The sequence below is a fragment of the Pongo abelii genome, chromosome 4 (genome assembly GCF_028885655.2).
Source record: "Pongo abelii isolate AG06213 chromosome 4, NHGRI_mPonAbe1-v2.0_pri, whole genome shotgun sequence".
NCBI lineage: Eukaryota > Metazoa > Chordata > Mammalia > Primates > Hominidae > Pongo > Pongo abelii.
Genome location: NC_071989.2, coordinates 99,424,771 through 99,446,322, shown reverse-complemented (window position 1 = coordinate 99,446,322; position 21,552 = coordinate 99,424,771). Strand labels below are relative to the sequence as shown.

The following is a 21,552-nucleotide window of genomic DNA, read 5'->3' as shown; positions in this document are numbered from 1 at the left end:
CCATGAAAACCACTGTCTTAGCTTGTGCAAAACCCCAAGACTGCACCTTCTGAGTAGCAACACCAAAGGCTTCACGTTGTGGGGGAACTAGACTTTACTACATTAGTCTAATGAATTAATAAAACAAATAAACAAGAAAACAAGAATTGAAACCAGCCCCAAGAGAAGGAAGCGAATCAGTGTCTAGAGTTGCTACATTACCTAAGATGTCCAAGTTTTAACAAAAATGTATGAGATATGAAAAGAAACAGAAAATTGTACATACATATTAGTATTGACAGATATGCAGTCTAAAGAACAGAGAAAAATAGAATAAAGACAAATGAATAGAATCTCAGAGAAATGGAGGACTCCTTAAAGGAGCACTAGCACACACACAGTGGGAAGAGCAGAAGGAGAAGAGAGAAAGAAAAGGGAGCAGAAAAATATTTGAAGAAATAATGGCTGAATATTTCTCAAATTGGCTGAAAAACATTAATCTACACATAAAAGAAACTCAACAAAATCCAAATAGAAAATTTGAAAGCAGCAAGCAAAACAATGATTCATCATATACAAGGGAACCCCAATAAAATTAACAGCTGACTTCTAATCAGAAAACATGAAGGCCAAAAGGCAATAGGATGATATATTCAAGAAAGAAATATATCATCCTGAAAGAAAATCCTGAAAGAAAAATAAAATTTCCACTAAGAATCTTAGATCCTGGCCAGGTGTGCTGACTCATGCCTGTAATCCCAGCACTTTGGGAGGCCGAGGTGGGCGGATCACCTGAGGTCAGCAGTTTAAAACCAGCCTGCTCAACATGGTGAAACCCTGTCTCTACTAAAAATACAAAAATTAGCTGGGTGTGGTGGTACACACCTGTAGTCCCAGCTACTTGGGAGCCTGAAGCAGGAGAATCGCTTGAACCCAAGAGGCAGAGGTTTGCAATGTGCTGAGATCGTGCCATTGCACTCCAGCCTGGGTGACAGAGCGAGACTCTGTCTCAAAAACAAAAAAAATCTTAAATCCAGCAATACTGTCATTCAAAGCTGAAGACTGAAGATAAACAAAATCTGAGAGAATTCATTGTTAGTAGAATCACTTTATAAGAAATACTAATGAAAGTTCTTCAGACTGAGAACAAGTAACCCTGTGTGGAGGTTCAAATCCATGCAAAAAACAAAGAGCACCAGTAAAGGTAATTATATAATTATAAAAGACAGTATAAATCCATATTTATTCTTCTTATTCTCTTAATTGATTTTAAGCTATTGTATATGTGTATATAATTATATGCATAATTGTGTATACATAAAATTGCGTGTACATAGCATATGTTTATAAACTGTATAGTGTAAAACTACATTTTAAATTTATAAAAATTAATAAAAAATTTTTAAATGTCAATTTTAAGAAAAGTAAGCTAAGCTTGTTTACTTTGTTTTTAAAGAAGGGTTGACTAAAAAATTATTAAGCAGGAGGAAAAATTATTCTTGTACATGCATGAGTTAGTCAGTTTGAGCTACTATAACAAAGTATTATGCATGGGGTGGTGTAAAAATAAGAGAAATTTATTTAACACAGTTCTGAAGACTAGGAAGTTCAAGATTAAGGCACCAGCAGATTTGGTGTCTGGTAAGAGTCCATTTTCTGGTTCATGGAAGACATCGTCTCACTGAGTCATCACATAGCACAAGGAACAAACGAGATCCCCTGGGCCTCTTTTATGAGAGCAGTATGAGGGATTCACCTCCCAAGGTCTCACCTCAATACCATACCTTAGGCATTAGGATCTCAGTATATGAATTTTGGGATGACACAAAGACTCAGACCATAGTAATACTGTATGTCACATACTACATCTTTTTAGATGTTATAGACTTTGTATTTAACTGCTAAACATAAGGCAAAAACAAATCATGATTTAAAAAATAATAATAATAAAGATTTTTCTACCCACACTATTGGCTTGCATTAGATTGATATATTTTGTGAGAAAGGGAAATAACACAAAAACAATCAACTAATAAAATGGCCCAAAAGAAATCCAAAAGAAAATATTCTCTTCTAAAAAGAGTGTTTACAATTATTAATAGATTGACATATTTACAATTTGCTGATTATACTAATGGATCATGAACTATATATACGATAATTACAATGCAGAAGTTCCCTAAAACCTGAAAAATATTAGTTTTTTATCCTAAGGTTTATGGATTTTCTGTAACCTGAGGAAAGCAACTGAATATTTTTAATATGTATGATTTAATTGGTGTTAAATAATTCTCTTTTTTTTTGTCAGGAAATATCTCATTGCATCTTCATCTTTGAAGGATAGTTGCACTCATTTATAAAATTTCAAGTAGTTGGTTGTCTTCTTTCAACACTTAAAAGATGTATTCCCATTGTTTTCTGGTTTTCTTCATTTCTACTGAAAAGGAAGTCCCGGCCGGGGATGGTGGCTCATGCCTGTAATACTTGACTTTGGGAAGCCAAGGCAGGATGATCACTTGAGACCAGGAGTTCAAGACCAGCCTGGACAACATAGCAAGACCCCTGTGTACAAAAAAAATTTTTTTTAATTAGCCAAGCATGGTGGCATGCACCTGTATTCCTAGCTAGCTGGGAGGCTAAGGAGAGAGGATCCCTTGAGCCCAGAAGTTTGATGCTGCAGTCAGCTATGATATCATGCCACTGGGCCACAGAGAAAGACCCTATCTCTAAAAATAAAAAAGAAATTCTTAGTTTTGCTGCTGTGAAGTTTATGTGTTTTTTCTTTCAGTCTGCTATCAGAGTGTTCTTCCTCGTCTTTGCCTTTCAATGTGTTTTAGTGCGATGGGCTTAGCATCTGTTTTTATATCTTTAAATATTACATCTGCCACATCCTGTTCTCTTCTTACAGGACTCCAGTTAAATATATGTTAGATATTCCAACCATGTCCTGTTGTTTCTTCCTCTTTCCTGGTTTTTCAGTAATTTTCCCCTCTGTTCTTCATGCTGGTAACAACAACTGACATTTCAGCTGACACTAGCCATCTTTTGTGACATGTTCATTTTATGTTAAACACAAAAATTGAGTTATTAAATTCAGTTGTTTTATATTTCAGGCTTATAACTTTTTATTCCTTTTATATGGGTATCTGTTTTCTTTTTAGATCAGTCAGGAGCTATGCTGACCCAAGGTTAGGTTGCAGTTTTTTTAAGGTTGATTCTCTAATTTTGATTCATTCAAATTCCTTTCACCAGTCCTGCTGCCAACTTTTTTTTATAAGCTCTAATCACATCATGCCAGAATTATTGCAATACTTTCAAGACTCAAGACTTGCTTCTTCCAATTTGCCACACTGTACAGAGTGCTCTTTAGACAAGGCAAATCTAATCATGTCATCCCCTAATTAAAATGCCATAAGGGCTTCACATTGCTTATAATATTGCAACCAGGACATAACCCTTCAGGTCCAAAAGCATGGGTCATTTGGTAAGGCCCTTCTTCCTTGGCAATTCCTAATCTATATAATTTTTTGTCTTCTCAGCATTTTGAAGTTTCCAAAAACTTCTGTCTGCTTTTTAGAACTTTTATGCTTACCTCTTAGCTTGAGGAATTTAAGAATTCATCAATTACCTCAAGAGAGAAGATTAATGGGCATTGGACATTTTTTTGTACTTGCCATTTATCCAGGATCATGCTCTCTCAAGTCCTGATTGCTTTGGCAGCCCTGAGCTCTATTGTGTTGTGTTTCCAGATATGGGATTGTCAAAAACTCAAATTTTCTGCTTGTCACGGCATTCTCAGTCTTTTGCTTGACTCCAATCCCTCATCAGATTCTTGAAAGCTTCTTCACAAGAAAAATAGAACATCATCAATAATCAATTCTCTCTGCCTTTCTTCTCCTCTAGTTTAACTTAACCATGCGGCAATTTATTTTTCATTACCCCTTGTCTAATCACATGCAGATAATATTTATTTATTATTTGTATATATGACTAAATACCTTTTGAAAATTGATAGACCTTGCCACAGTAGTATCTCTAGAGACTACAGTTATCTCAATTCTTCATAAACACTTACAAATATATAAATACACATATACATATATACACATGTATGGATGTTCTCTCACACACATGCACTGTGATCTGAATCATAGTGTTAGTTCCAGCTTTTATCCATCAACTTTACCCGTTTATATAAAATCCAATTGAATGTAGACTATGGTTGTTCTCTCCATACTCTTATGATTGACTTAGGTCCTCACTGTTCACCTGAAATTGCCCTCAGAAAAGTAATGAATAACATTTTCATCACTAGATAAATGAGAATCTATTTTTTTTCATATTTTTAGTATCTTCTCAATGTCCATGTGGTTAATCTTTATTCCTTTATGTATTCCCTAACATTTCCAAGTTTCTGAGGTTGTGCTGAATCTTGGTTCTTTTTAAAGCAGTCAAAACCTCGTCACTCTTTCTTTCGATTATTCCTACTTCCCCTCTTTTGTTACAGAGCTACATAAAGTTCAAGTGAATGTTTTACAGACTCAAAACCTATTGAAGATCATTGCCATGTCTGATTTGCTTTTGTATCTCAACAGTGTGTTGCAAATTTCAGATATTTATTAAGTGAATTTAATTACATAACAAATACGAACTGCTAAAAAAAACCCTGAGTGTCCTTTATGTACAACAAAATAGTAGTAGAATAAATAATTTCCATTTGGCAACAATCTGTATTAAATACTTAAAATCTTGAACTGGTGAGTAGTATAATCAGAAATAGGTTTTAGAAAAAATCAATTGAAGAATGGTATGTGGTTTAACTAAAATTAGAATGTTAAAAGGTATTTAATGTTTCTTTATCAACACTGAACTATTTCTTCAAAATGAGAAATTGCTACTAAATGTTGGTAACAATGACTTGCCAAGAACTAAGGAGACACCTATCTGGATGCTTTTCTGGTTATTTAAACATTATCTATTCAGTACTGAAATTATTGTCTTCCTCTTCCCACCCACAAGCCTGCTTTTCTTCTTTCTGTGTCTGCATCGGTGAATAATACCACAGTCCAGACAGTAGTCTGAGATGGAAACCTGAGAGTCATACTTGACTATGTTACATACTTTACTTCCTACAACCATCTATCTCTACAGATTCTACTTCCAAAATACTCTTGACTCCATCTTCCATTCCCCATTCTCACTGCTAACTTTTTTTATAAACTCCAATCACATTACACCAGAATTACTGCAATACTCTCAAGACTCAAGACTTACTTCTTCAGACCAGCCTGGGCAACATGGCAAAACTTGTCGCTACAAAAAAATACAAAAATTAGTGTGGCATGGTGGCACAAACCTGTAATCCCCCCTACCTGGGAGGCTGAGGTAGAATTGCTTGAACCTGGGCGGCAGAGGCTACAATGAGCTGAAATCACCCCCACTGCACTCCAGCCTGGGCGACAAAGCGACTGTACCAAGTGCTCTTCAGAAAAGGCAATCTAACCATGTCATCCCCTAATTAAAATGCCATAAGAATCCACATTGTTTTTAATACTAACTTTAATATGTCTTACAAGGCTCTGCCTGATCCGCTTCTCTTTCTCTTTTCTGTATATTACTTGTCACTTCTCCACACTCAGTGTTTCAGATTTAGTGAACTTCATCAAGTTTTCTAAGCCAGTCATGGGCCCTCTAATCTCTGCGATTTTTACATATGCAGTTCCTTTGCCTGGAAGTCCTTTCCCTGCCTCTTCTCTGATTAATTCCTACGCATTCTTCAAGTCTCAACTTACATGGAACACTCTTCAGAAAGCTTTCCCAGACTCTAATGTTGGAGATAGCTGCTTCACAAATTATCTCATAACCAACCTGCCCTTACACATAACTTGGTATAATGCACTGTAATTTTCTGATCACTTATCTTTTCCTCACAATGGTCTTTAAATTTCTCAAAGAAATAATTTATTATAATTATATACATGTGCTAGGTAATGTACATATTTTTATTCATAATCAAATTCATCAAATCATCTTTAGACTCTGCAATATTTATTATCTTACAAATAATAATATAAAAGAAATATATTTCATGTACTTTTATTTTCCTCAAATTATGTATTTTTGTTTAATGTCTCAATAAAACTTTAAATTTATTGGTGAATTTACCAATTTTTATGCTCATTATTTCTTTTTGAATCTCATTAGTTAATTCTAGGTTGAGTTTTGTCTTCCTAAATAGCATCCTTTGCCATTCATAACACCTATTAGGGTGCTTAATACATAATAAATGTAACAGGCATGTTTGGACCATTCTCTTATTTGATGGCCTATCCTCCTGCGGCAATGATTCTAGCAAGAAGAGGCAGCTTCACTTGCCAGGTTTGTACAACTATGATCCTTCACTTCCCTTGTTTGGACCCGAACCATGGGCTGAGCAGATTAGATTCTTTCTTTGCGGAATTTGAATTGTGAGATACAAAGCCTAGGAGTCATTTATTTGGTGGTGGTCCTGAATCAGGAAAGTCATGTTTCTCAAAGAATGGAGTAGCTGTCCTGTTTGAGTCATGTATGCTGAAAAGCTAGTTAAGACAGGTTTACAGGGAAAATGAAAACAATAGAGGAAACACAAAGAGAACACCCGAGGTAAGAGAATTATGTTCCCTCAAGAGAAAAAAAGAGATCAAATAGCTATTTTAGTAATGATGTCTTTGGCTCTGTGTCCCTACCCAAATCTCACTTGAATTGTACTCCCATAATTCCCAAGTGTTGTCAGAGGGACCTGGTGGGAGACAACTGAATCATGGGGACAGTTTCTCCCATACTGTTCTCATGGAAGTAAAGAAGTCTCACAAGATCTGATGGTTTGATAAGGGGAAATCCGTTTCGCTTGGCTGTCATTCTCTCTCTTTCCGCTGCCATGTAAGAAGTGCCTTTCACCTTCTGCCATGATTGTGAGGGCTCCCTAGCCATGTGGAACTGTAAATCCATTAAACCTCTTTCTTTAGTAAATTGCCCAGTTTCAGGTATGTCTATCAGCAGCATGAAAATGGACTAATACTAGTAACTATTTTCCAGTTTCTAATTCTAGCACCTCTTGAAATCTAGATGTATTTCCTCCCCTTGGGTTCCGTGACATGCCCTGGTAGTTCTTTTCCTTAGACTCCTTAATTTAAACCAGCCTCTTTCTGGCATCCTAAAGCTCCCTAAATGAATCTGTAGTTTAAACATATTTACTGAATAAACATGGGAAGGAAGGAAGGAAGAAAGGAAGGAAGGAAGGAAAGAAAGAAGGAAGGAAGGAAAAGGGAAAAAGCTAAGGAAAAAGAGGAGGAAGAAAGAGAAGTAAGAAGAAAGGTCCTTATTTCACAGGGCTTATTAAAATTTAATGGGGAGCCAAAAATAAATGTACAGAAAAATATAGTTTCATAAAGCATAACTTTTATCTTTTTTGAAACAGAACTGTTATAAAACTTCCATACTATTAAATAGGTACATTATATTCTTCAAAATGAGTTAGTTCATTTTTGAGACAGAGCAGAGTTAAAGTATATGTTTGAATTTTGTACCACCAACACTAATGAGCTCAAAATGTAATTGTGGCACATGAAATAACTTTTTCACTTATTTTTCAAGCAGTCTTATTTTCTTTTCAGGTAAATAATTTTATACATTAAATATATTCTGTCAGTGAAATCTTCTCAGGAAATATATTCAAGGTAAGGGCCAAATTAACATTATAAACAAACAAACAAAAAAACCTCTTAGTTCTCGAAAGTAAGTGCTTTTCCCAAGGAGTGGAATCAGAGAACTTATTGAAGAAAATGGGATTTTAGTTATGTCTTAAATTATTTTTATAGGCAAAGATAGGTGAAGACCAAAACTCATATACACAAAAGCTAAAAAAGTACAATGTCTAGGTGTGCTTTCCTTTTATTGAATTTTAAGATTTATGAGTTGGTATGAGATTATGGAGAACCTTGGAGGCTAAATTCAGGAGTTTATTAGGCAATGAGGCAACTTTGAAATTTGAGAGGCAAGGAAGGATGAATGACACATGGTAAAATATAGATTGGATGGAGAAGTCAGTCCGCAAATGCTATAAGTAGAATAAATGAAAATTCTAAAATAATCCTATTAGGAATTTTTTGGACACATATTACCTCTTTGGGGATTATGACCCTTTCCTAGCACTAACTTAAACCCAGTAGCCAAGAGCTAGGCACAATGCACTTCCCTGAAAACGTATTTCTGACTGATATAGTTTGGCTGTGTCCTCACCCAAATCTCATCTTGAATTCCCACATGTTGTGGGAGGAACCTGGTGGGAGGAAATTGAATCATGGGGGCAGGTCTTTCCCATGCTGTTCTCATGATATTGAGTAAGTCTCAGGAGATCTGATGATTATTATAATTGGGAGTTTTCCTGCACAAGCAGTTGTTGCCTGCTGTCATCTATGTAAGATGTAACTTGCTCCTCTTTGCCTTCCACCATGATTGTGAGACTTCCCCAGCCACATGGAACTGTAAGTCCAATTAAACCTCTTTCTTATGTAAATTGCCAGGCTTGGGTATGTCTTTATCAGCAGCATGAAAACGAATTAATACAGTAAGTTGGTACCAGTAGTGTGGGGGCTGCTGAAAAGATACCCAAATATGTGGAAGTGACTTTGGAACTGGATAACAGGCAGAGGTTGGGACAGTTTGGAGGGCTCATAAGAGGACAGGAAAATGTGAGGAAGCTTGGAACTTCCTAGAGACTTGTTGAATGGCTTTGACCAAAAGCATGATAGTGATATGGACAATAAAAGTCCAGGCTGAGGTAGTCTCAGATGCAGATAAGGAACTTGTTGGGAACTGGAACAAAGGTGACTCTTGTTATGGTTTAGCAAACAGACTGGTGGCATTTTGCCCCTGTCCTAGAGATTTGTGGAACTTTGAACTTGAGAGAGATGATTTAGGGTATCTGGTGGAAGAAACTTCTTAGCAGCAAAGCATTCAATACGTGACTTGGGTGCTGTTGAAGGCATTCAGTTTTATAAGGGAATCAGAGCATAAAAGTTCAGAAAATTTACAGCCTAACAATGTGATAGAAAAGAAAAACCTATTTTCTGAGGATAAATTCAAGCTGACTGCAGAAGTTTGCATAAGTAACAAGGAACCAAATGTTATTCCCCAAGACAATGGGGAGAATGCCTCCAGGGCATGTCAGAGGTCTTCATGGCAGCCCCTCCCATCACAGGCCCAGAGGTCTAGGAGAAAATGGTTTCCTGGGCTGGGCCCAGAGTTCCCATGCTGTATGCAGTCTAGGGACTTGGTGCCCTGTGCCCAAGCCACTCCAGCCATGACTGAAAGGGGTCAAGGTACAGCTTGGGCTGTTGCTTCAGAGGATGGGAGCCCCAAGCCTTGGCAGCTTCCACATGGTGTTGAGCCTGTGGGTGCACATTAGTCAAGAACTGAGGTTTGGGAACCTCTACCTAGATTTCAGAAGATGTATGGAAACATCTGGATGCCCAGGCAAAAGTTTCCTGCAGGGCCAGGGCCCTCATGGAGAACTTCTGCTAGGGAAGTGCAGAAGGGAAATGTAGGGTGGGAGCCCACACACAGAGTCCCTACTGGGGCAGCACCTAGTGGAGCTGTGAGGAGAGGGCCACCATCCTCCAGACCACCGACAGGTCAGTGGTAGATCCACTGTGAGCTTGTAACATGTGCCTGGAAAAGCCACAGAAAATGTGAGCCTATTAAAGTAGCCAGGAGGGACGCTATACCCTACAAAGCCACAGGGGTGGAGCTACCCAAGACCATGGGAATCTACCTCTTGCATCAGTGTGAGACAGGGAGTCAAAGGAGATCATTTTGGAGCTTTAAGATTTGACTGCCTCACTGGATTTTGGACTTGCATGGGGCCTGTTGCCCCTTTGTTTTGGCCAGTTTCTCCCATTTGGAACAGCTGTGTTTACTCAATGCCTATACCCCCTTTGTATCTAGGAAGTAATTAGCTCTTTTTTTTTTTTTTTAATTTACAGGCTCATAGGCATAAAAGACTTGCCTTGTCTCAATGAGACTGTGGACTGTGGACTTTCAAGTTAATGCAGAAATGAGTTAAGACTTTGGGGGACTGTTGGGAAGGCATGATTGGTTTTGAAATGTGAGAACATGAGATTTGGAAGAGGCCATGTGCAGAATTATATGGTTTGGCTATGTCCCTACCCAAATCTCATCTTGAATTCCCACATGTTGTGGGAAGGACCAGGTGGGAGGTAATTGAATCATAGGGGCAGGTCTTTCCCTTGCTGTTCTCATGATAGTAAGTTTCACAAGATCTGATGATTATTGTAAGGGGCAGTTTTCCTCCACAATCTCCTTTTGCTTGCTGCCATTCATGTAAGATGTGACTTGCTTCTCCTTGCCTTCTGCCATGATTGTGGGGCTTCCCCAGCCACATGGAACTGTAAGTCCCATTAAACCTCTTTCTTTTGTAAATTGTCCAGTCTTGGGTATGTCTTTATCAGCAGTGTGAAAATGGACTAATACAGTGATAAACCCCACCTCCAACCAGGATGAGCTAAAATGGCTCTCCTTACCATCTGTCCATTCTTTGCAAGGTATCATTAAGACGTATTTAACTGCCTCCCCTCCCTACTAACCTGAAAGCTTTGTGAAAACTACCACTCTAGTTCCAGCAAAGCTTACACTGATTAGATGTGTAATACTTCTTTTCAGTCAGAGATCTTGTCGTTGGGCAAGGTCTGAGACCTCTAAAGAGTAATCTGGAGTCTGCTTCATGTCCTATGGATGAGGCCCATCATACCTCATAGAAGAGATAATAAAGAAAGTACCATACCTTGCTGCTGCTGAAACACCTGCCAAGAACTCTGATGTGGTGGCACTTTGCCTGGTTTCTTTCCTGGAATTCTTCCTCCCCCAGCATACTTGATTTATATTTTAAAATGAGCCATTCTCTTAATTATTGAGCATTTGTAGAACATCTTGTGCTTACAGAGCACTCTAAAATATCCTATAAATTATTTTCATCTATGCATAGAAAGATGATATTTGTGATATATCCATTCTTTAGGTGGAAAAACTAAGTGAAAAGATTACCATGCTATCATACAACTGGCCAGAAAAGGAGTCATTTATTTGTATCTTCTCTTAAGACACAACAATTCTCCAAAAATTATAGCTATGAGTTTTGTTTTGTTGCTTCTGTACAGCCTCGGACAGCCTTTCTTTGTCTATCAAAGTAAGCAATAGAGAAATATGTGTTTTTTCTGAAACATGTGCTGAATAGAAAGTTCAGAATTTCTCCATTCGGTGGCAAGCTGAGCCTTCAACTACTCATAAATATTGAAGCAATGATTATGTAATACATTAGTTTCAGTAAATACTAGTAAGAAATATCTACTATAATACCATAGGCTTTCACTTGACTTTTTTCAAAAGTGTTTTCATCCCATTTTATGTTTAATATGATACTTTTTGGCAGGTATTTTATTATATAAAATATACCCACCACAAAACTTTAAACTGCCTTGAACCCTGAGTTTCACTCATTCGATCAAAAAAATTATTTCTAAGTTTTTGTAATATGTTCCAGGAAAATAAGTCTATAGCTTTTCTACCCTGCCAAAAAAATATTACATCAGGATTCCCACAATAAATCCCACAATAAAATGTTACATCAGGATTCCCACAATAAATAAAAATAAAATAAAAATTTTTATTGCTTCATAAAATTAGCTGTCTCAGCATGTTTCATACACAAATTATTGCTATTTAATAAATAAATTTTTTAAAGTGTTCAAAAATTTAAAAATGTATATATCTGTCAGTGTAAGTATTGTTTATCTTAAGTTTCACATTGCTGTTTAATTTGCATTGTACAGATTTGTCCTCAATGAATGATTTGAGTAATGAGATTAACTCTAAACAAAATCCATTTGGCTTGCTATATATTTAAAGAAATAAACCAATCATCAAAGAAAAAAAAACAGACCTAAAAATGTGTCCTTTTGGTGACTACCCAGGGAACACATTTGGAATTGACTATCCCTTCAATTTCTAAGGCATGTTGCTATTTGCTGAATTTAGTTTTGTGAAAGATGGAATTAGGCTCCACTAAGATTATTCCATACACAAATTCCAGATATATTCAAGACTTCAATGGGTTTTACCCACAAACAAGAAAAATGTGAAAATGAAGTTCAACAACTATTGATATGTCATCAAAACATTTTTTCTCCCAGAAAGCAGAGTCTACTATGCATGTTATCCATCATTACTGTTACTCTGTGATCCAAATCTGAAGCTTGCATCTTCATATGGATCTTTTTTCCTTTTGGTTACTTGACATTAAAAAAATCATACCTACATAATAAAGAATATGGTATTTTTTTTAATCCAGAGATTTTTTAGAATTACCTATGCTCACTAATTTCTAATTCTAGTCAACTCTTCCCTATTCCTGAAGTAGCATATACTGTATTTCAGCTCAAGAACAGAATCCATTGTTTAGACTTTTACTTCAAGTCATGGAAATTATTTTAAGAATATTGGTAATCATCCAATTTTTCACAGAATAATATCAGATGTCTATGGCATATATTTTACCTGTAAAGTATTCTGCTATTAGCTAAACAACTTTTGGTAATTAAATTGAAATATATAAATTTATACAAGACTCTTCTTTTTTAAAAAAATATTTATTTTTATTTTTATTTCCATAGGTTACAGGGGAACAGGTGGTGGTTGGTTACATAAGTAAATTCTTTAGTGGTGATTTGTGAAATTTTGGTGCACCCACCACCCGAGCAGTATATGTTGCATCCAATTTGTAGTCTTTTATCCCTCACATCCTTCCTGCCTTTTCCCCCTGATCTTCAAAGACCATTGTGTCATTCTCATGCTTTTGCATCCTTATAGCTTAGCTCCCACTTATGAGTGAGAAAATACAATGTTTGCTTTTCCATTCCTGAGTTACTTCACTTAGAATAATACTCTCCAGTCTCATCCAGGTCACTATGAATGCCATTAATGCATTCTTTTTATGGCTGAGTAGTACTCCATTACATATGTATACCATAGTTTCTTTATCCATTCATTGATTGATGGGCATTTGGGTTGGTTCCACGTTTTTGCAACTGTGAATCATGCTACTATAAACAGGCATGTGCAAGTATCTTTTTCATATAATGACTTTTCCTCTGGGTAGACAGCCAGTAATGGGATTGCAGGATCAAATGGTAGTTCTAATTTTAGCTCTTTAAGGGTTTTCCACACTGTTTTCCATAGTGGTTGTACTAGTTTACATTCCCACCAGCAGTGTAGAAGTGTTCCCTGTTCACCGCATCCATGCCAACATCTGCTATTTTTGTATTTTTTGATGATGGCTATTCTTGCAGCAGTAAGGTTGGATTACACTGTGGTTTTGATTTGCATTTCCCTGATCATTCCTGATGATGCATTTCTTTATATGTTTGTTGGCCATTTGCATATCTTCTTTTGAGAATTGTATATTCATGTCCTTAGCACACTTTTTGATGGGATTGTTTGTTTTTTCTTGCTAATTTGTTTGAGTTTGTGTAGATTCTGGATATTAGTCCTTTGTCAGATATCAGATATATAGATTGTGAAGATTTTCTCCCTGTCTGTGGGCTGTCTGTTCACTCTGCTGACTGTAGAATACAGCAAAGTTTCTGGATACAAAATTAATATATGCAAATCAGTAGCTCTTCTATACACCAAGAGTGACCAAGCTGAGAATCAAGTCAACAACCCAACCCATTTTACAATAGCTGAAAAAAAAACCCTTAGGGATATACCTAAGGGTTCTCTACAAGAAAAACTACAAAACACTGCTACAACAAATCATAGACAACACAAACAAATGGAAACACATCTCATGCTCATGGATAGGTAAAATCAATATTGTGAAAATGAGCATATTGCCAAAAGCAATCTACAAATTCAATGCAATTCCCATCAAAATACCACCATCATTCTTCACAGAACTAGAAAAAACAATTCTAAAATTCATATGCACCCAAAAAAGAGCCCTCATAGCCAATGGAAGACTAAGCAAAAAGAACAAATCTGGTGGCATCACATCACCTTATTTCAAACTATATTATAAGGCCATAGTCACCAAAACAGCATGCTACTGGTATAAAACAGGCACATAGACCAATGGAACAGAATAGAGAACCCAGAAATAAACCCAAATAATTACAGCCAACTTATCCTCAACAAAGCAAACAAAAACATAAAGTGGGGAAAGGACACCCTGTTCAACAAATGGCACTGGGATAACTGGCAAGCCACATGTAGGAGAGTGAAACTGGATCCTCATCTCTCACCTAATACAAAAATCAACTCAAGATGGAAGAAGGACTTAAATTTAAGAGCTGAGACTATAAAAATTCTAGAAGATAACATTGGATAAGCCCTCCTAGGTACTGGCTTAGGCAAGGATTTCATGACCAAGAACCCAAAAGCAAATGCAATAAAAACAAAGAGAAACAGCTGGGACTTAATTAGAGCTTTCGCATGGCAAAAGACTCTTCTTGCAATGGAATAATCCCAAATACTCAAAAACCCTCAAAAAAGCACTTACCATGGGACATTTTTTCCTCATATTAATATAGCTAAATTTGTCTCAATGTAACATCCAGTTCTTATTTCTACTACTACCTTTTGAAATAAATATCTTCCTTCAGATAAATACTGACAGACATATGTCTAAACATTCATTCATTCCTAAATTAATTCATTAATAAAATATTCAACTTCTACCCTGTAGCAAGAACCATTTTTGAATAAAACAAAAATGGTCTCTATGCCATCAGAGCTTGCTCTTTAATAAAGCATTTATCTATTTATTACAGGTAATTTTTCTTTGAACATGGTTTTTAGAATGTTAGCATACTTTCCATACTCAGTTTTGATTAATTTTACCTTTTCAATATTCCTCTCAGAATAAATAAAATTAAGTCTAACCAAATCTCTAACTTTATTACATTATGCTGTATTATTTATATAAATATGACATACTCTAACATATTATTTTACATTGTATAGTATACATCCCCACTAAAACATACATACATTCAACACAGAATATCAAATCAGTCCACTTCTTATCTGGATGCTGCTTTGATTCATCCAGAACAATGCTCCTAGAAAAACACATTTGGGTCCTTGATGACCACTAGACATGAAGTCAAAATAAATCATTTTGTCTCTCTGAGTTTACATTTACACTTACAGAATGAAATAATTCCTATATTACTTATGGGGTTGTGAGGACCTGATTAAAATTAAGTATGTAAATCAATAGATAGATAGTGATATGGTATGGTTCTATGTCACCACCCAAATCTCATGTTGAATTGTAATTCCCAATGTCGAGGGAGGGATCTGGTGGGTGTTGATTGGATCATGGGGGTGAATATTCCTCTTGCTGTTCTCATAATAGTGAGTGAGTACTCATGAGATCTGGTTGTTTGAAAGTGTGTAGCACTTCCCCCTTCACTCTTTCTCTCCCACTCTGCCATGTGAAGATGTCCTTGCTTCCCCTTCATCCTTCTGCCATGATTGTTAAGTTTCCTGAGTTTCCTGAGGCTTCCCAGTCATGCCTCCTGTACAGCCTGTGGAACTGTGAGTAAATTTAACCTCTTTTCTTTATAAATTACTCAGTCTCAGGTAGTTCTTTATAGCAATGTGAAAACAGACATAGATAGATAGGTGATAGATAGATAGATAGACAGACAGAGAGATAGATAGATAATACATATAGTGTAAGCTGTAATTCGCTACACAAGTATACCAGTAATATGGTTATTGTTACTATTATTATTCTTACTTCTTTAGGAGTTCCATATATCTCTGACATTAATTTATTTTATATATTGCAATTATTATTTCCAATTTTTAAAACAAGGGTTTAATTAAAAAATATTTATTAAGTGCCATATACTAACAAATTTAATTATTATATGTGTGGCCTCCTATGCTTTACTTAACACTCATATCAACTCAGTTAAATAATGACTATTATTTATATGACTACACCTATATTTATATATAATGCTTTATTCTCTTAATAAGATTATACAGGATAAGAGTGCATTAGCTATGTTAGAAAACACATCACATTGTTCACCAAAATGTAACACTATAGCTTTTACTGCTTCTTGTTTTGCTTTATTGATTAATATTAAACACTCACTATAATGTCAGATGTTGCCCTACCCTGTATTTCCGCAGTTGACTTTTTGAACTCAAGTTCAGTATTTACTTATATTTTCATTATACTTACATTTGATTATTTCTAGCCATCATTCCTCTTCTTGAAATCTTAATTTTGTCCTCAAATATTTCCATTATCTCTCCAAGCTTTGATTATGAATATTTTAATAATCTTTCACTCCACATCTTCAACCAACTTGATGGAACTATAAAAAAGAACATCAGCCTTAAGAAACCCTTACACAGTTCAAAATCCCAGATTAATATTGTCTCATCAATAATGTGGTAAATCCTTTTTCCCTCTTCAAAAATATTTTTAATAAAATAATAAATATGACTGGAGTCTGAATAACGAAACAGTAGTAGTTACAGGTGTGTTTGTACCTCTATTCATCTGTTCTCACGCTGCTAATAAAGACATACCTAAGACTGGGTACTTTATAAAGGAAAGATGTTTAATTGACTCACAGTTCCACATGGCTGGGGAGGTCTCACAATCATGGCTGAAGGCAAATGAGGAGCAAAGTCATGCCTTGCATGGTGGCAGGCAAGTGAGCTTGTGTAGGTGAACTGCCCTATATAAAACTATCAGATCTCATGAGATTTATTCACTATCTCAAAAACAACATGGAAAGACCCACCCCCATGATTCAATTACCTCCCACTGGGTCCATCCTGTAACACATGAGAATTATGGGAGCTACAATTGAAGATAAGATTTGGGTGGGGACACAGTCAGAACATATCAGTACCCTATTTGGTGTTCCTCTGTAAAGAGGGGATGTCTTAGAAATATATGCCTAAATAGTGATTTCCTGAAAGTTTGTGATCTAACAGTCAGTATTTTTACATGGTGAAGCAATTGGGTAGGGACAGAGAGTAGAGGGATTGTTGAGGCATGGTGATGTAGTTTGGCTCTGTGTCCCCACCCAAATCTCATATCAAATTGTAGTTCCCACTGTTGGAGGAGAAACCTTGTAGGAGGTGATTAGATCATGGAGGCAGATTTCCCCCTTGCTGTTCTCATGATATCTGGTTGTTTGAAAGTGTGTAGCACTTCTCCCTTCACTCTCTCTATCTCTTCCACTCTGCCATGTGAAGACGTGCTTGCTTTCTCTTTGCCCTTCCACCATAATTGTAAGTTATGCTGAGGCCTCCCAGCAATGCTTCATGTAAAGCCTGCAGAACTGTGAGTCAATTAAACCGCTTTTCTTCATAAATCACCCAGTCTCAGGTAGTCCTTTGTAGCAGTGTGAAAATGAACTAATACAGAAAAGTTGTACCAAATAACTGGGGCATTGCCAAAAAGATACCTGAAAATGTGGAAGCAGCTTTGGAAGAGGGTAACTCAGAGGTTTGAACAGTTTGGAGGGCTCAGAAGACAGGCAGATGAGGGAAAGTTTGAAACTTCCTAAGGACTTGTTAAATTGCTGCAACCAAAATGCTGATAGTGATATGGACAATGAAGTCCAGGCTGAGGTGGTCTCAGATGGAGCTGAGGAACTTATTAAGAACTGAAGTAAAGATTACTCCTGCTCTGCTTTAGCAAAGAGACTGGTGACACTGTGTCCCTGCTCTAGAGATCTGTGGAACTTTGAACTTGAGAGAGACAATTTAGGGTGTCAATTGGAAGAAATTTCTAAGCAGCAAAGCATTCAAGATATGGCCCGGCTACTTCTAAAAGCCTGTGTTCATTTGCATAAACAAAGAAATCACCTGAAACTAAAACTTATATTTAAAAGGGAAGTAAAGCATACAAGTTTGGAAAATTTGCATCCTGATCATTCAGTAGAAAAGAAAAAACCCATTTTCTGGAGAGGAATTCAAGGCTGCAGAAACTTGCATAAGTAAAGCCAAATGTTAATAGCGAAGACAATGAGGAAAGTGCCTTCAGGGCCCCAGTGGCAGCCCCTTCCATCACAGGCCTGGAGACCTAGGAGGGAAAAATGGTTTCACGTTCCAGGGCCAGGGCCCTGCTGCTGTGTGCAACCTTGGGACATGGCATCCTGCATCCCAGCCATTCCAGTTCCAGCCATGGCTAAATGGGGCCAAGGCAAAGCTCAGGACATTGCTTCAGAGGGAGCAAGCCCCAAGATTTGGCGGCTTTTATGTGCTGTTGGGCCTACAGGTATGCAGAAAGCAAGAGTTGAGGTTTGGGAGTTTCCATCTAGATTTCAAAGGATGTATAGAAATGCCTGGATGTCCAGGAAGAAGTATGCTGCAGGGGTAGAGGCATTATGAAGAACCTCTACTAGTGCAGTGCAGAGAGGAAATGTTGGTGTTGGGGCCCCACACAGAGTCCCCACTGGGACACTGCCTAGTGGAGCTGTGACAAGAGGGCCATTTTCTCCAGACCCCAGAGATGGTAGATCGACTGCTAGCTTGCATCATGTGCCTGGAAAAGCCGCAGGTATTCAATGCCAGCCCGTGAAAGCAGCCATGGGAGCTGTACACTGCAGACACACAAGGGCAGAGCTGCCCAAGGCCCTGTGAGGCCTGGATGTAATACCTGAAGCCAAAAGAGATTTAAGACTTAAGGACTGACCTGCTGGGTTTTGGATTTCCACAGGGCCCGAGCCCCTTTGTTTTGGCCAACTTCTCCCATTTGGAACAGGAGCATTTGCCCAATGCCTGTACCCCCATTGTATCTTGGAAGTAACTAACTTTTTATTTTACTGGCTCATAGGCAGAAGGGACTAGCTTTGTCTCAGATGAGACTTTGGACTTGGACTTTTGAGTTAATGCTGGAATCAGGTAAGATTTTGGGGAACTGTTGAGAAGGCATGACTGTCTTTTGAAATGTGAGAACGATATGAGATTTGGGAGGAGCCAGTGATATGGTTTGGCTCTGTGTCCCCACCCAAATCTCATGTCAAATTGTAATTCTCAGTGTTTGGGTGGTGGGGGGCAACTGGTGGGAGGTGATTGAATTATGGGGGTGGATTTCCTCCTTGCTGTTCTCATAACAGTGGGTTCTCACAAGATCTGGTTGTTTGAAAGTGTGTAGCACTTCTTCCTTCTCTCTCTCACTCCTGCCACTATATGGAGATCTGCTTGCTTCCCCTTCACCCTTCTGCCGTGATTTTAAGTTTCTTGAGATCTCTGAGTCATGCTTCCTGTACAGCCTGTAGAGCTGTGAGTCGATTAAACTTATTTTCTTCACAAATTACCCAGTCTCAGTTCTTTATAGCAGTGTGAGAATGGACTAATACACAGGTGGAACTGATTTTTTTTCAGAAGAAGTCACTCATTAAGATTTTAGAGGAAGGGTTGATACAGAAAACCAGTTTAGACAAGGGATGAAGAAATTTTTAAGAGCACAGACAAAGAAGTTATGATGAACTTTCTATGGTCAGAGGCCTAGGATAGGCTTTTACCTTCAAGTTCAGTGAACTACTTCATCTTTAGTCTCCTATAGAACTCAGCACCCTTGTTATTATGGATCTTGCTGTATTGAACCATTGTATCTGCATGTCTGTACAGAATACATACACACATTAGCATTCAGATACTTAAAGGAGAATACTGTTTGATGTAAAAACAGTAGATATCCAAGAGAAAGAACTCTGTACCTTCAAGACAAAGTGATGTGGTAGAAATACTTTTGGCTTTTGGTTGGGTAGAATAGGAGGTAAAACTGCATAATAAATAAAATTTAGAATGACCCAAAGTTCATAGCTGATCCACTTCGAGTTATAGCAGGAAGGGCAATGAAGAGAATCAAAAGCTTTAAAATGAGTAAAGCTGATGAATATGAAAATGTGTACCTCTATAATATGTGTATATTTTGCACCCTAACCTGCCATAATTCCAGTAAAATTACCTGTGAACACTAGTTTTCTATAAGGATGAAAAATACTGAACTAAACATTATTCAAGAAGAAACATTGCAGAAGAAGAGAAAGAAGAAAATCCCTCACTTTTGGGTCATGGGATTGGTGCAAAGCCTTTCTGTTTGCTTTGTTTCACAACTTCTTTACTCCAGATTCCATTTTTGATTGAGTGGTTATTCACTTAGGCAGCTGTGAGGATAGGGTGGGAATTTTTCTACTCCCTCCTATGAGAAAATGAGAAGGTAACTTCAGCTTTAATAGTCCCAAAGAAGTCTAGTGTCACTTTCCCCTGTATGGTGCTGGTGGGTAGTCTACCACAAATGGACCAGATATTGAACTCAGAGGATAGGTCTTGAAATTTTAGGATGATTTGAGTGTGGGACATTGCTATGGTTTGAATACATTCCCTCTAAACTTTATATGCTGCCAATGTAAATATTAAGAACTGTGGTCTTCAAGAAGTGATTACTTACATCATGAGGGCTCCTCTTTCATGAATGGAATTAAAAAGCTTTTAAAAAAGTTCTACTCAGTGTTAGGGCTTTTTGCCCTTTGACCTTCTGCCATGTAAGGACACAGCCTTCCTTCCCTCCAAAGGACTCAGTGTTCAAGACATCATCTTGGAACAGAGAGCAGCCTTCCCCAGATAACAAAACTGTTGGCACCCTTATCTTGGGCTCCTAACCTCCAGAACCACGAGAAATAAATTTCTGTTTTTAATTGTATGTTCTCACTCATATGTGGAAGGTAAGCTATGAGGATGTAAAGAGATAAGAATGATATATTGGACTCTGGGGACTCTGGGGGAAAAGGTGGGGGGTGACAAGGGATAAAAGACTACAACTGTGTACAGTATACACTGCTCGGGTGATGGGTGCCACAAAACCTCAGAAATCACCACTAAAGAACTTATCCATGTAACCAAATGCCACCTATTCCCCAAAAACCTATTGAAATAAAAATAAATTTCTGTTTTTGAACTACCCAATCTCAGATATTCTATTATAGCAACACAAATGAACTGAGATGGGTAAACAGATAAGTATCAGTGTAAAGAGGACGATTACTGAACTCTTATGACCTTGTTAAATATGATAAAATATCCACTATTTATCAGAATTTATTAGAAAATGCTGCAGTATACTTTAATATCTATAGATATATGTATACCTACAATTTTCTATAGTTTAATAATAAGAATGCTTGAAATCCCATGTGTTGACTTACACATTTTTGAGGCTGTTAGAATACTAATTAAAAGAAAGGTATACCTTTACATCTGTTTAAACTCTTAATGTTTGAAAGAATTAAAAACATAGTCCATTATCAAAAATTCTAAAATTTTAAGATCAAATATACAAATAGAGTCCAGAGAATAATGCCAAACTGTTCTTCAGCTTTACTTTTCAGTAAATGATACAAAATCTGTCACTAAGGAAGGACATTGGGAGATTTCTTCTTTCTTGCTCCCTCTTTGTTTCTTTCCCTTCTTCTT

The 21,552-nt window shown here is 37.1% G+C and overlaps 1 long non-coding RNA gene across 1 annotated transcript in view; it reads right to left on the bottom strand.

The window, feature by feature from the left end:
• LOC134761411 (uncharacterized) overlaps positions 1–21,009 on the bottom strand; it is a 45,961-nt gene extending 24,952 nt beyond the window's left edge. The window contains exons 1-2 of the long non-coding RNA XR_010139995.1: positions 19,602–21,009; positions 16,295–16,430 (exon numbers count right to left, since the gene is read on the bottom strand). This is a non-coding gene — a long non-coding RNA (uncharacterized LOC134761411). The remainder of the gene's footprint in view (positions 1–16,294; positions 16,431–19,601) is intronic.
• Positions 21,010–21,552: the final 543 nt, after the last annotated feature.